This window comes from Macaca fascicularis, chromosome 13, assembly GCF_037993035.2.
Source record: "Macaca fascicularis isolate 582-1 chromosome 13, T2T-MFA8v1.1".
In the NCBI taxonomy this organism is placed as follows: domain Eukaryota; kingdom Metazoa; phylum Chordata; class Mammalia; order Primates; family Cercopithecidae; genus Macaca; species Macaca fascicularis.
Genome location: NC_088387.1, coordinates 27,540,308 through 27,553,898, shown reverse-complemented (window position 1 = coordinate 27,553,898; position 13,591 = coordinate 27,540,308).

Sequence of the window (13,591 nt, the reverse complement as noted above, 5' to 3'; positions counted from 1 at the left end):
TGTTATCGGAGGATATTTCCTTTGGCCCTATACTCTTCAAAGAGATCCGAAATATCTGTTCTCAGATTCCACAGAAATAAGGCTAGCAAAGAGATCCACGAAATACAGATGTAACTCTGTGAGATGAATTAACAGAACACTAAGCAGTTTCTCAGAAAGCTTCTTTCCAGATTTCATCTGAGGATATTTCCTTTTTCACCATAGCCCTCTATGGTATTCCAAATATCACTTTGCCAATTCCACAAGAACTGTCTTAGCGAAAGGCTCCTTGAGGGGAAAGCTGTAACTCTGTGAGATGATTTCACAGAACACAAAGAAGTTTCTCAGAAAGCTTCTTTCTCTTTGTTATCGGAGGATATTTCCTTTGGCCCTATAGTCTTCAAAGGGATCCGAAATATCTGTTCTCAGATTCCACAGAAATAAGGCTAGCAAAGAGATCCACGAAATACAGATGTAACTCTGTGAGTGGAAGTCACATATCACAGAGCAGTTTCTCAGAAAGCTTCTTTCCAGATTTCATCTGAGGATATTTCCTTTTTCACCATAGCCCTGTAGGGCCTTCCAAATATCACTTTGCCAATTCCACAAGAACTGTCTTAGCGAAAGGCTTCTTGAGGGGAAAGCTGTAACTCTGTGAGATGATTTCACAGAACACAAACAAGTTTCTCAGAAAGCTTCTTTCTCTTTGTTATCGGAGGATATTTCCTTTGGCCCTATAGTCTTCAAAGGGATGGGAAATATCTGTTCTCAGATTCCACAGAAATTAGGCTAGCAAAGAGATCCACGAAATACAGATGTAACTATGTGAGATGAATTAACAGAACACTAAGCAGTTTCTCAGAAAGCTTCTTTCCAGATTTCATCTGAGGATATTTCCTTTTTCTCCATAGCCCTCTATGGGCTTCCAAATATCACTTTGCCAATTCCACAAGAAATGTCTTAGCGAAAGGGTTCTTGAGGGGAAAGCTGTAACTCTGTGAGATGATTTCACAGAACACAAAGAAGTTTCTCAGAAAGCTTCTTTCTCTTTGTTATCGGAGGATATTTCCTTTGGCCCTATAGTCTTCAAAGGGATCCGAAATATGTGTTCTCAGATTCCACAGAAATAAGGCTAGCAAAGAGATCCCCGAAATACAGATGTAACTCTGTGAATGGAAGTCACATATAACAGAGCAGTTTCTCAGAAAGCTTCTTTCCAGATTTCATCTGAGGATATTTCCTTTTTCACCATAGCCCTCTATGGGCTTCCACATATCACTTTGCAAATTCCACAAGAACTGTCTTAGCGAAAGGCTACTTCAGGGGAAATCTGTAACTCTGTGAGATGATTTCCCATAACACAAAGAAGTTTCTCAGAAAGCTTCTTTTTCTTTGTTATCGGAGGATATTTCCTTTGGCCCTATAGTCTTCAAAGGGATCCGAAATATCTGTTCTCAGATTCCACAGAAATATGGCTAGCAAAGAGATCCACGAAATACAGATGTAACTCTGTGAGTGGAAGTCACATATAACAGAGCAGTTTCTCAGAAAGCTTCTTTCCAGATTTCATCTGAGGATATTTCCTTTTTCACCATAGCCCTCTATGGCGTTCCAAATATCACTTTGCCAATTCCACAAGAACTGTCTTAGCGAAAGGCTTCTGGAGGGGAAAGCTGTAACTCTCTGAGATGATTTCACAGAACACAAAGAAGTATCTCAGAAAGCTTCTTTCTCTTTGTTATCGGAGGATATTTCCTTTGGCCCTATAGTCTTCAAAGGGATCCGAAATATCTGTTCTCAGATTCCACAGAAATAAGGCTAGCAAAGAGATCCACGAAATACAGATGTAACTCTGTGAGATGAATTAACAGAACACTAAGCAGTTTCTCAGAAAGCTTCTTTCCAGATTTCATCTGAGGATATTTCCTTTTTCACCATAGCCCTCTATGGCCTTCCAAATATCACTTTGCCAATTCCACAAGAACTGTCTTAGCGAAAGGCTTCTTGAGTGGAAAGCTGTAACTCTGTGAGATGATTTCACAGAACACAAAGAAGTTTCTCAGAAAGCTTCTTTCTCTTTGTTTTCGGAGGATATTTCCTTTGGCCCTATACTCTTCAAAGAGATCCGAAATATCTGTTCTCAGATTCCACAGAAATAAGGCTAGCAAAGAGATCCACGAAATACAGATGTAACTCTGTGAGATGAATTAACAGAACACTAAGCAGTTTCTCAGAAAGCTTCTTTCCAGATTTCATCTGACGATATTTCCTTTTTCACCATAGCCCTCTAGGACCTTCCAAATATCACTTTGCCAATTCCACAAGAACTGTCTTAGCGAAAGGCTCCTTGAGGGGAAAGCTGTAACTCTGTGAGATGATTTCACAGAACACAAAGAAGTTTCTCAGAAAGCTTTTTTCTCTTTGTTATCGGAGGATATTTCCTTTGGCCCTATAGTCTTAAAGGGATCCGAAATATCTGTTCTCAGATTCCACAGAAATAAGGCTAGCAAAGAGATCCACGAAATACTGATGTAACTCTGTGAGTGGAAGTCACATATCACAGAGCAGTTTCTCAGAAAGCTTCTTTCCAGATTTCATCTGAGGATATTTCCTTTTTCACCATAGCCCTCTATGGGCTTCCACATATCACTTTGCCAATTCCACAAGAACTGTCTTAGCGAAAGGCTTCTTCAGGGGAAATCTGTAACTCTGTGAGATGATTTCCCAGAACACAAAGAAGTTTCTCAGAAAGCTTCTTTCTCTTTGTTATCGGAGGATATTTCCTTTGGCCCTATAGTCTTCAAAGGGATCCGAAATATCTGCTCTCAGATTCCACAGAAATAAGGCTAGCAAAGAGATCCACGAAATACAGATGTAACTCTGTGAGATGAATTAACAGAACACTAAGCAGTTTCTCAGAAAGCTTCTTTCCAGATTTCATCTGAGGATATTTCCTTTTTCACCATCGCCCTCTATGGGCTTCCAAATATCACTTTGCCAATTCCACAAGAACTGTCTTAGCGAAAGGCTTCTTGAGGGGAAAGCTGTAACTCTGTGAGATGATTTCACAGAACACAAAGAAGTTTCTCAGAAAGCTTCTTTCTCTTTGTTATCGGAGGATATTTCCTTTTGTCCCTATAGTCTTCAAAGGGATCCGAAATATCTGTTCTCAGATTAAACAGAAATAAGGCTAGCAAAGAGATCCACGAAATACAGATGTAACTCTGTGAGTGGAAGTCACATATAACAGAGCAGTTTCTCAGAAAGCTTCTGTCCAGATTTCATCTGAGGATATTTCCTTTTTCACCGTAGCCCTCTATGGCGTTCCAAATATCACTTTGCCAATTCCACAAGAACTCTCTTAGCGAAAGGCTTCTTGAGGGGAAAGCTGTAACTCTGTGAGATGATTTCACAGAACACAAAGAAGTTTCTCAGAAAGCTTCTTTCTCTTTGTTATCGGAGGATATTTCCTTTGGCCCTATAGTCTTCAAAGGGATCCGAAATATCTGTTCTCAGATTCCACAGAAATAAGGCTAGCAAAGAGATCCACGAAATACAGATGTAACTCTGTGAGTGGAAGTCACATATAACAGAGCAGTTTCTCAGAAAGCTTCTTTCCAGATTTCATCTGAGGATATTTCCTTTTTCACCATAGCCCTCTATGGCGTTCCAAATATCACTTTGCCAATTCCACAAGAACTGTCTTAGCGAAAGGCTTCTGGAGGGGAAAGCTGTAACTCTGTGAGATGATTTCACAGAACACAAAGAAGTATCTCAGAAAGCTTCTTTCTCTTTGTTATCGGAGGATATTTCCTTTGGCCCTATAGTCTTCAAAGGGATCCGAAATATCTGTTCTCAGATTCCACAGAAATAAGGCTAGCAAAGAGATCCACGAAATACAGATGTAACTCTGTGAGATGAATTAACAGAACACTAAGCAGTTTCTCAGAAAGCTTCTTTCCAGATTTCATCTGAGGATATTTCCTTTTTCACCATAGCCCTCTATGGCCTTCCAAATATCACTTTGCCAATTCCACAAGAACTGTCTTAGCGAAAGGCTTCTTGAGTGGAAAGCTGTAACTCTGTGAGATGATTTCACAGAACACAAAGAAGTTTCTCAGAAAGCTTCTTTCTCTTTGTTTTCGGAGGATATTTCCTTTGGCCCTATACTCTTCAAAGAGATCCGAAATATCTGTTCTCAGATTCCACAGAAATAAGGCTAGCAAAGAGATCCACGAAATACAGATGTAACTCTGTGAGATGAATTAACAGATCACTAAGCAGTTTCTCAGAAAGCTTCTTTCCAGATTTCATCTGAGGATATTTCCTTTTTCACCATAGCCCTCTAGGGCCTTCCAAATATCACTTTGCCAATTCCACAAGAACTGTCTTAGCGAAAGGCTCCTTGAGGGGAAAGCTGTAACTCTGTGAGATGATTTCACAGAACACAAAGAAGTTTCTCAGAAAGCTTCTTTCTCTTTGTTATCGGAGGATATTTCCTTTGGCCCTATAGTCTTAAAGGGATCCGAAATATCTGTTCTCAGATTCCACAGAAATAAGGCTAGCAAAGAGATCCACGAAATACTGATGTAACTCTGTGAGTGGAAGTCACATATCACAGAGCAGTTTCTCAGAAAGCTTCTTTCCAGATTTCATCTGAGGATATTTCCTTTTTCACCATAGCCCTCTATGGGCTTCCACATATCACTTTGCCAATTCCACAAGAACTGTCTTAGCGAAAGGCTTCTTCAGGGGAAATCTGTAACTCTGTGAGATGATTTCACAGAACACAAAGAAGTTTCTCAGAAAGCTTCTTTCTCTTTGTTATCGGAGGATATTTCCTTTGGCCCTATAGTCTTCAAAGGGATCCGAAATATCTGCTCTCAGATTCCACAGAAATAAGGCTAGCAAAGAGATCCACGAAATACAGATGTAACTCTGTGAGATGAATTAACAGAACACTAAGCAGTTTCTCAGAAAGCTTCTTTCCAGATTTCATCTGAGGATATTTCCTTTTTCACCATAGCCCTCTATGGGCTTCCAAATATCACTTTGCCAATTCCACAAGAACTGTCTTAGCGAAAGGCTTCTTGAGGGGAAAGCTGTAACTCTGTGAGATGATTTCACAGAACACAAAGAAGTTTCTCAGAAAGCTTCTTTCTCTTTGTTATCGGAGGATATTTCCTTTGGCCCTATAGTCTTCAAAGGGATCCGAAATATCTGTTCTCAGATTCCACAGAAATAAGGCTAGCAAAGAGATCCACGAAATACAGATGTAACTCTGTGAGTGGAAGTCACATATAACAGAGCAGTTTCTCAGAAAGCTTCTGTCCAGATTTCATCTGAGGATATTTCCTTTTTCACCATAGCCCTCTATGGCGTTCCAAATATCACTTTGCCAATTCCACAAGAACTGTCTTAGCGAAATGCTTCTGGAAGGGAAAGCTGTAACTCTGTGAGATGATTTCACAGAACACAAAAAAGTTTCTCAGAAAGCTTCTTTCTCTTTGTTATCGGAGGATATTTCCTTTGGCCCTATAGTCTTCAAAGGGATCCGAAATATCTGTTCTCAGATTCCACAGAAATAAGGCTAGCAAAGAGATCCACGAAATACAGATGTAACTCTGTGAGATGAATTAACAGAACACTAAGCAGTTTCTCAGAAAGCTTCTTTCAAGATTTCATCTGAGGATATTTCCTTTTTCACCATAGCCCTCTATGGCCTTCCAAATATCACTTTGCCAATTCCACAACAACTGTCTTAGCGAAAGGCTTCTTGAGTGGAAAGCTGTAACTCTGTGAGATGATTTCACAGAACACAAAGAAGTTTCTCAGAAAGCTTCTTTCTCTTTGTTTTCGGAGGATATTTCCTTTGGCCCTATACTCTTCAGAGAGATCCGAAATATCTGTTCTCAGATTCCACAGAAATAAGGCTAGCAAAGAGATCCACGAAATACAGATGTAACTCTGTGAGATGAATTAACAGATCACTAAGCAGTTTCTCAGAAAGCTTCTTTCCAGATTTCATCTGAGGATATTTCCTTTTTCACCATAGCCCTCTAGGGCCTTCCAAATATCACTTTGCCAATTCCACAAGAACTGTCTTAGCGAAAGGCTCCTTGAGGGGAAAGCTGTAACTCTGTGAGATGATTTCACAGAACACAAAGAAGTTTCTCAGAAAGCTTCTTTCTCTTTGTTATCGGAGGATATTTCCTTTGGCCCTATAGTCTTAAAGGGATCCGAAATATCTGTTCTCAGATTCCACAGAAATAAGGCTAGCAAAGAGATCCACGAAATACAGATGTAACTCTGTGAGATGAATTAACAGAACACTAAGCAGATTCTCAGAAAGCTTGTTTCCAGATTTCATCTGAGGATATTTCCTTTTCCACCGTAGCCCTCTATGGCATTCCAAATATCACTTTGCCAATTCCACAAGAACTGTCTTAGCGAAAGGCTTCTTGAGGGGAAAGCTGTAACTCTGTGAGATGATTTCACAGAACACAAAGAAGTTTCTCAGAAAGCTTCTTTCTCTTTGTTATCGGAGGATATTTCCTTTGGCCCCATAGTCTTCAAAGGGATCCGAAATATCTGTTCTCAGATTCCACAGAAATAAGGCTAGCAAAGAGATCCACGAAATACAGATGTAACTCTGTGAGTGGAAGTCACATATTACAGAGCAGTTTCTCAGAAAGCTTCTGTCCAGATTTCATCTGAGGATATTTCCTTTTTCACCATAGCCCTCTATGGCGTTCCAAATATCACTTTGCCAATTCCACAAGAACTGTCTTAGCGAAAGGCTTCTTGAGGTTAAAGCTGTAACTCTGTGAGATGATTTCACAGAACACAAAGAAGTTTCTCAGAAAGCTTCTTTCTTTTGTTATCGGAGGATATTTCCTTTGGCCCTATAGTCTTCAAAGGGATCCGAAATATGTGTTCTCAGATTCCACAGAAATAAGGCTAGCAAAGAGATCCACGAAATACAGATGTAACTCTGTTTGCTGAATTAACTGAACACTAAGCAGATTCTCAGAAAGTTTGTTTCCAGATTTCATCTGAGGATATTTCCTTTTTCACCATAGCACTCTATGGCATTCCAAATATCACTTTGCCAATTCCACAAGAACTGTCTTAGCGAAAGGCTTCTTGAGGGGAAAGCTGTAACTCTGTGAGATGATTTCACAGAACACAAAGAAGTTTCTCAGAAAGCTTCTTTCTCTTTGTTATCGGAGGATATTTCCTTTGGCCCTATAGTCTTCAAAGGGATCCGAAATATCTGTTCTCAGATTAAACAGAAATAAGGCTAGCAAAGAGATCCACGAAATACAGATGTAACTCTGTGAGTGGAAGTCACATATAACAGAGCAGTTTCTCAGAAAGCTTCTGTCCAGATTTCATCTGAGGATATTTCCTTTTTCACCGTAGCCCTCTATGGCGTTCCAAATATCACTTTGCCAATTCCACAAGAACTGTCTTAGCGAAAGGCTTCTTGAGGGGAAAGCTGTAACTCTGTGAGATGATTTCACAGAACACAAAGAAGTTTCTCAGAAAGCTTCTTTCTCTTTGTTATCGGAGGATATTTCCTTTGGCCCTATACTCTTCAAAGGGATCCGAAATATCTGTTCTCAGATTCCACAGAAATAAGGCTAGCAAAGAGATCCACGAAATACAGATGTAACTCTGTGAGTGGAAGTCACATATAACAGAGCAGTTTCTCAGAAAGCTTCTTTCCAGATTTCATCTGAGGATATTTCCTTTTTCACCATAGCCCTCTATGGCGTTCCAAATATCACTTTGCCAATTCCACAAGAACTGTCTTAGCGAAAGGCTTCTGGAGGGGAAAGCTGTAACTCTGTGAGATGATTTCACAGAACACAAAGAAGTATCTCAGAAAGCTTCTTTCTCTTTGTTATCGGAGGATATTTCCTTTGGCCCTATAGTCTTCAAAGGGATCCGAAATATCTGTTCTCAGATTCCACAGAAATAAGGCTAGCAAAGAGATCCACGAAATACAGATGTAACTCTGTGAGATGAATTAACAGAACACTAAGCAGTTTCTCAGAAAGCTTCTTTCCAGATTTCATCTGAGGATATTTCCTTTTTCACCATAGCCCTCTATGGCCTTCCAAATATCACTTTGCCAATTCCACAAGAACTGTCTTAGCGAAAGGCTTCTTGAGTGGAAAGCTGTAACTCTGTGAGATGATTTCACAGAACACAAAGAAGTTTCTCAGAAAGCTTCTTTCTCTTTGTTTTCGGAGGATATTTCCTTTGGCCCTATACTCTTCAGAGAGATCCGAAATATCTGTTCTCAGATTCCACAGAAATAAGGCTAGAAAAGAGATCCACGAAATACAGATGTAACTCTGTGAGATGAATTAACAGATCACTAAGCAGTTTCTCAGAAAGCTTCTTTCCAGATTTCATCTGAGGATATATCCTTTTTCACCATAGCCCTCTAGGGCCTTCCAAATATCACTTTGCCAATTCCACAAGAACTGTCTTAGCGAAAGGCTCCTTGAGGGGAAAGCTGTAACTCTGTGAGATGATTTCACAGAACACAAAGAAGTTTCTCAGAAAGCTTCTTTCTCTTTGTTATCGGAGGATATTTCCTTTGGCCCTATAGTCTTCAAAGGGATCCGAAATATCTGCTCTCAGATTCCACAGAAATAAGGCTAGCAAAGAGATCCACGAAATACAGATGTAACTCTGTGAGATGAATTAACAGAACACTAAGCAGTTTCTCAGAAAGCTTCTTTCCAGATTTCATCTGAGGATATTTCCTTTTTCACCATAGCCCTCTATGGGCTTCCAAATATCACTTTGCCAATTCCACAAGAACTGTCTTAGCGAAAGGCTTCTTGAGGGGAAAGCTGTAACTCTGTGAGATGATTTCACAGAACACAAAGAAGTTTCTCAGAAAGCTTCTTTCTCTTTGTTATCGGAGGATATTTCCTTTGGCCCTATAGTCTTCAAAGGGATCCGAAATATCTGTTCTCAGATTCCACAGAAATAAGGCTAGCAAAGAGATCCACGAAATACAGATGTAACTCTGTGAGTGGAAGTCACATATAACAGAGCAGTTTCTCAGAAAGCTTCTGTCCAGATTTCATCTGAGGATATTTCCTTTTTCACCATAGCCCTCTATGGCGTTCCAAATATCACTTTGCCAATTCCACAAGAACTGTCTTAGCGAAATGCTTCTGGAGGGGAAAGCTGTAACTCTGTGAGATGATTTCACAGAACACAAAAAAGTTTCTCAGAAAGCTTCTTTCTCTTTGTTATCGGAGGATATTTCCTTTGGCCCTATAGTCTTCAAAGGGATCCGAAATATCTGTTCTCAGATTCCACAGAAATAAGGCTAGCAAAGAGATCCACGAAATACAGATGTAATTCTGTGAGATGAATTAACAGAACACTAAGCAGTTTCTCAGAAAGCTTCTTTCCAGATTTCATCTGAGGATATTTCCTTTTTCACCATAGCCCTCTATGGCCTTCCAAATATCACTTTGCCAATTCCACAAGAACTGTCTTAGCGAAAGGCTTCTTGAGTGGAAAGCTGTAACTCTGTGAGATGATTTCACAGAACACAAAGAAGTTTCTCAGAAAGCTTCTTTCTCTTTGTTTTCGGAGGATATTTCCTTTGGCCCTATACTCTTCAGAGAGATCCGAAATATCTGTTCTCAGATTCCACAGAAATAAGGCTAGCAAAGAGATCCACGAAATACAGATGTAACTCTGTGAGATGAATTAACAGATCACTAAGCAGTTTCTCAGAAAGCTTCTTTCCAGATTTCATCTGAGGATATTTCCTTTTTCACCATAGCCCTCTAGGGCCTTCCAAATATCACTTTGCCAATTCCACAAGAACTGTCTTAGCGAAAGGCTCCTTGAGGGGAAAGCTGTAACTCTGTGAGATGATTTCACAGAACACAAAGAAGTTTCTCAGAAAGCTTCTTTCTCTTTGTTATCGGAGGATATTTCCTTTGGCCCTATAGTCTTAAAGGGATCCGAAATATCTGTTCTCAGATTCCACAGAAATAAGGCTAGCAAAGAGATCCACGAAATACAGATGTAACTCTGTGAGATGAATTAACAGAACACTAAGCAGATTCTCAGAAGGCTTGTTTCCTGATTTCATCTGAGGATATTTCCTTTTCCACCATAGCCCTCTATGGCATTCCAAATATCACTTTGCCAATTCCACAAGAACTGTCTTAGCGAAAGGCTTCTTGAGGGGAAAGCTGTAACTCTGTGAGATGATTTCACAGAACACAAAGAAGTTTCTCAGAAAGCTTCTTTCTCTTTGTTATCGGAGGATATTTCCTTTGGCCCCATAGTCTTCAAAGGGATCCGAAATATCTGTTCTCAGATTCCACAGAAATAAGGCTAGCAAAGAGATCCACGAAATACAGATGTAACTCTGTGAGTGGAAGTCACATTTTACAGAGCAGTTTCTCAGAAAGCTTCTGTCCAGATTTCATCTGAGGATATTTCCTTTTTCACCATAGCCCTCTATGGCGTTCCAAATATCACTTTGCCAATTCCACAAGAACTGTCTTAGCGAAAGGCTTCTTGAGGTTAAAGCTGTAACTCTGTGAGATTATTTCACAGAACACAAAGAAGTTTCTCAGAAAGCTTCTTTCTCTTTGTTATCGGAGGATATTTCCTTTGGCCCTATAGTCTTCAAAGGGATCCGAAATATGTGTTCTCAGATTCCACAGAAATAAGGCTAGCAAAGAGATCCACGAAATACAGATGTAACTCTGTTTGCTGAATTAACTGAACACTAAGCAGATTCTCAGAAAGTTTGTTTCCAGATTTCATCTGAGGATATTTCCTTTTTCACCATAGCACTCTATGGCATTCCAAATATCACTTTGCCAATTCCACAAGAACTGTCTTAGCGAAAGGCTTCTTGAGGGGAAAGCTGTAACTCTGTGAGATGATTTCACAGAACACAAAGAAGTTTCTCAGAAAGCTTCTTTCTCTTTGTTATCGGAGGATATTTCCTTTGGCCCTATAGTCTTCAAAGGGATCCGAAATATCTGTTCTCAGATTCCACAGAAATAAGGCTAGCAAAGAGATCCACGAAATACAGATGTAACTCTGTGAGTGGAAGTCACATATAACAGAGCAGTTTCTCAGAAAGCTTCTGTCCAGATTTCATCTGAGGATATTTCCTTTTTCACCATAGCCCTCTATGGCGTTCCAAATATCACTTTGCCAATTCCACAAGAACTGTCTTAGCCAAATGCTTCTGGAGGGGAAAGCTGTAACTCTGTGAGATGATTTCACAGAACACAAAAAAGTTTCTCAGAAAGCTTCTTTCTCTTTGTTATCGGAGGATATTTCCTTTGGCCCTATAGTCTTCAAAGGGATCCGAAATATCTGTTCTCAGATTCCACAGAAATAAGGCTAGCAAAGAGATCCACGAAATACAGATGTAACTCTGTGAGATGAATTAACAGAACACTAAGCAGATTCTCAGAAAGCTTGTTTCCAGATTTCATCTGAGGATATTTCCTTTTCCACCATAGCCCTCTATGGCGTTCCAAATATCACTTTGCCAATTCCACAAGAACTGTCTTAGCGAAAGGCTTCTGGAGGGGAAAGCTGTAACTCTGTGAGATGATTTCACAGAACACAAAAAAGTTTCTCAGAAAGCTTCTTTCTCTTTGTTATCGGAGGATATTTCCTTTGGCCCTATAGTCTTCAAAGGGATCCGAAATATCTGTTCTCAGATTCCACAGAAATAAGGCTAGCAAAGAGATCCACGAAATACAGATGTAACTCTGTGAGATGAATTAACAGATCACTAAGCAGATTCTCAGAAAGCTTGTTTCCAGATTTCATCTGAGGATATTTCCTTTTTCACCATAGCCCTCTATGGCGTTCCAAATATCACTTTGCCAATTCCACAAGAACTGTCTTAGCGAAAGGCTTCTTGAGGTTAAAGCTGTAACTCTGTGAGATGATTTCACAGAACACAAAGAAGTTTCTCAGAACGCTTCTTTCTCTTTGTTATCGGAGGATATTTCCTTTGGCCCTATAGTCTTCAAAGGGATCCGAAATATGTGTTCTCAGATTCCACAGAAATAAGGCTAGCAAAGAGATCCACGAAATACAGATGTAACTCTGTTTGCTGAATTAACTGAACACTAAGCAGATTCTCAGAAAGTTTGTTTCCAGATTTCATCTGAGGATATTTCCTTTTTCACCATAGCACTCTATGGCATTCCAAATATCACTTTGCCAATTCCACAAGAACTGTCTTAGCGAAAGGCTTCTTGAGGGGAAAGCTGTAACTCTGTGAGATGATTTCACAGAACACAAAGAAGTTTCTCAGAAAGCTTCTTTCTCTTTGTTATCGGAGGATTTTTCCTTCGGCCCTATAGTCGTCAAAGGGATCCGAAATATCTGTTCTCAGATTCCACAGAAATAAGGCTAGCAAAGAGATCCACGAAATACAGATGTAACTCTGTGAGATGAATTAACAGAACACTAAGCAGTTTCTCAGAAAGCTTCTTTCCAGATTTCATCTGAGGATATTTCCTTTTTCACCATAGCCCTCTATGGCATTCCAAATATCACTTTGCCAATTCCACAAGAACTGTCTTAGCGAAAGGCTTCTTGAGGGGAAAGCTGTAACTCTGTGAGATGATGTCACAGAACACAAAGAAGTTTCTCAGAAAGCTTCTTTCTCTTTGTTATCGGAGGATATTTCCTTTGGCCCTATAGTCTTCAAAGGGATCCGAAATATCTGTTCTCAGATTCCACAGAAATAAGGCTAGCAAAGAGATCCACGAAATACAGATGTAACTCTGTTTGATGAATTAACTGAACACTAAGCAGATTCTCAGAAAGTTTGTTTCCAGATTTCATCTGAGGATATTTCCTTTTTCACCATAGCACTCTATGGCATTCCAAATATCACTTTGCCAATTCCACAAGAACTGTCTTAGCGAAAGGCTTCTTGAGGGGAAAGCTGTAACTCTGTGAGATGATTTCACAGAACACAAAGAAGTTTCTCAGAAAGCTTCTTTCTCTTTGTTATCGGAGGATATTTCCTTCGGCCCTATAGTCGTCAAAGGGATCCGAAATATCTGTTCTCAGATTCCACAGAAATAAGGCTAGCAAAGAGATCCACGAAATACAGATGTAACTCTGTGAGATGAATTAACAGAACACTAAGCAGTTTCTCAGAAAGCTTCTATCCAGATTTCATCTGAGGATATTTCCTTTTTCACCATAGCCCTCTATGGCATTCCAAATATCACTTTGCCAATTCCACAAGAACTGTCTTAGCGAAAGGCTTCTTGAGGGGAAAGCTGTAACTCTGTGAGATGATGTCACAGAACACAAAGAAGTTTCTCAGAAAGCTTCTTTCTCTTTGTTATCGGAGGATATTTCCTTTGGCCCTATAGTCTTCAAAGGGATCCGAAATATCTGTTCTCAGATTCCACAGAAATAAGGCTAGCAAAGAGATCCACGAAATACAGATGTAACTCTGTGAGTGGAAGTCACATATCACAGAGCAGTTTCTCAGAAAGCTTCTTTCCAGATTTCATCTGAGGATATTTCCTTTTTCACCATAGCCCTCTATGGCATT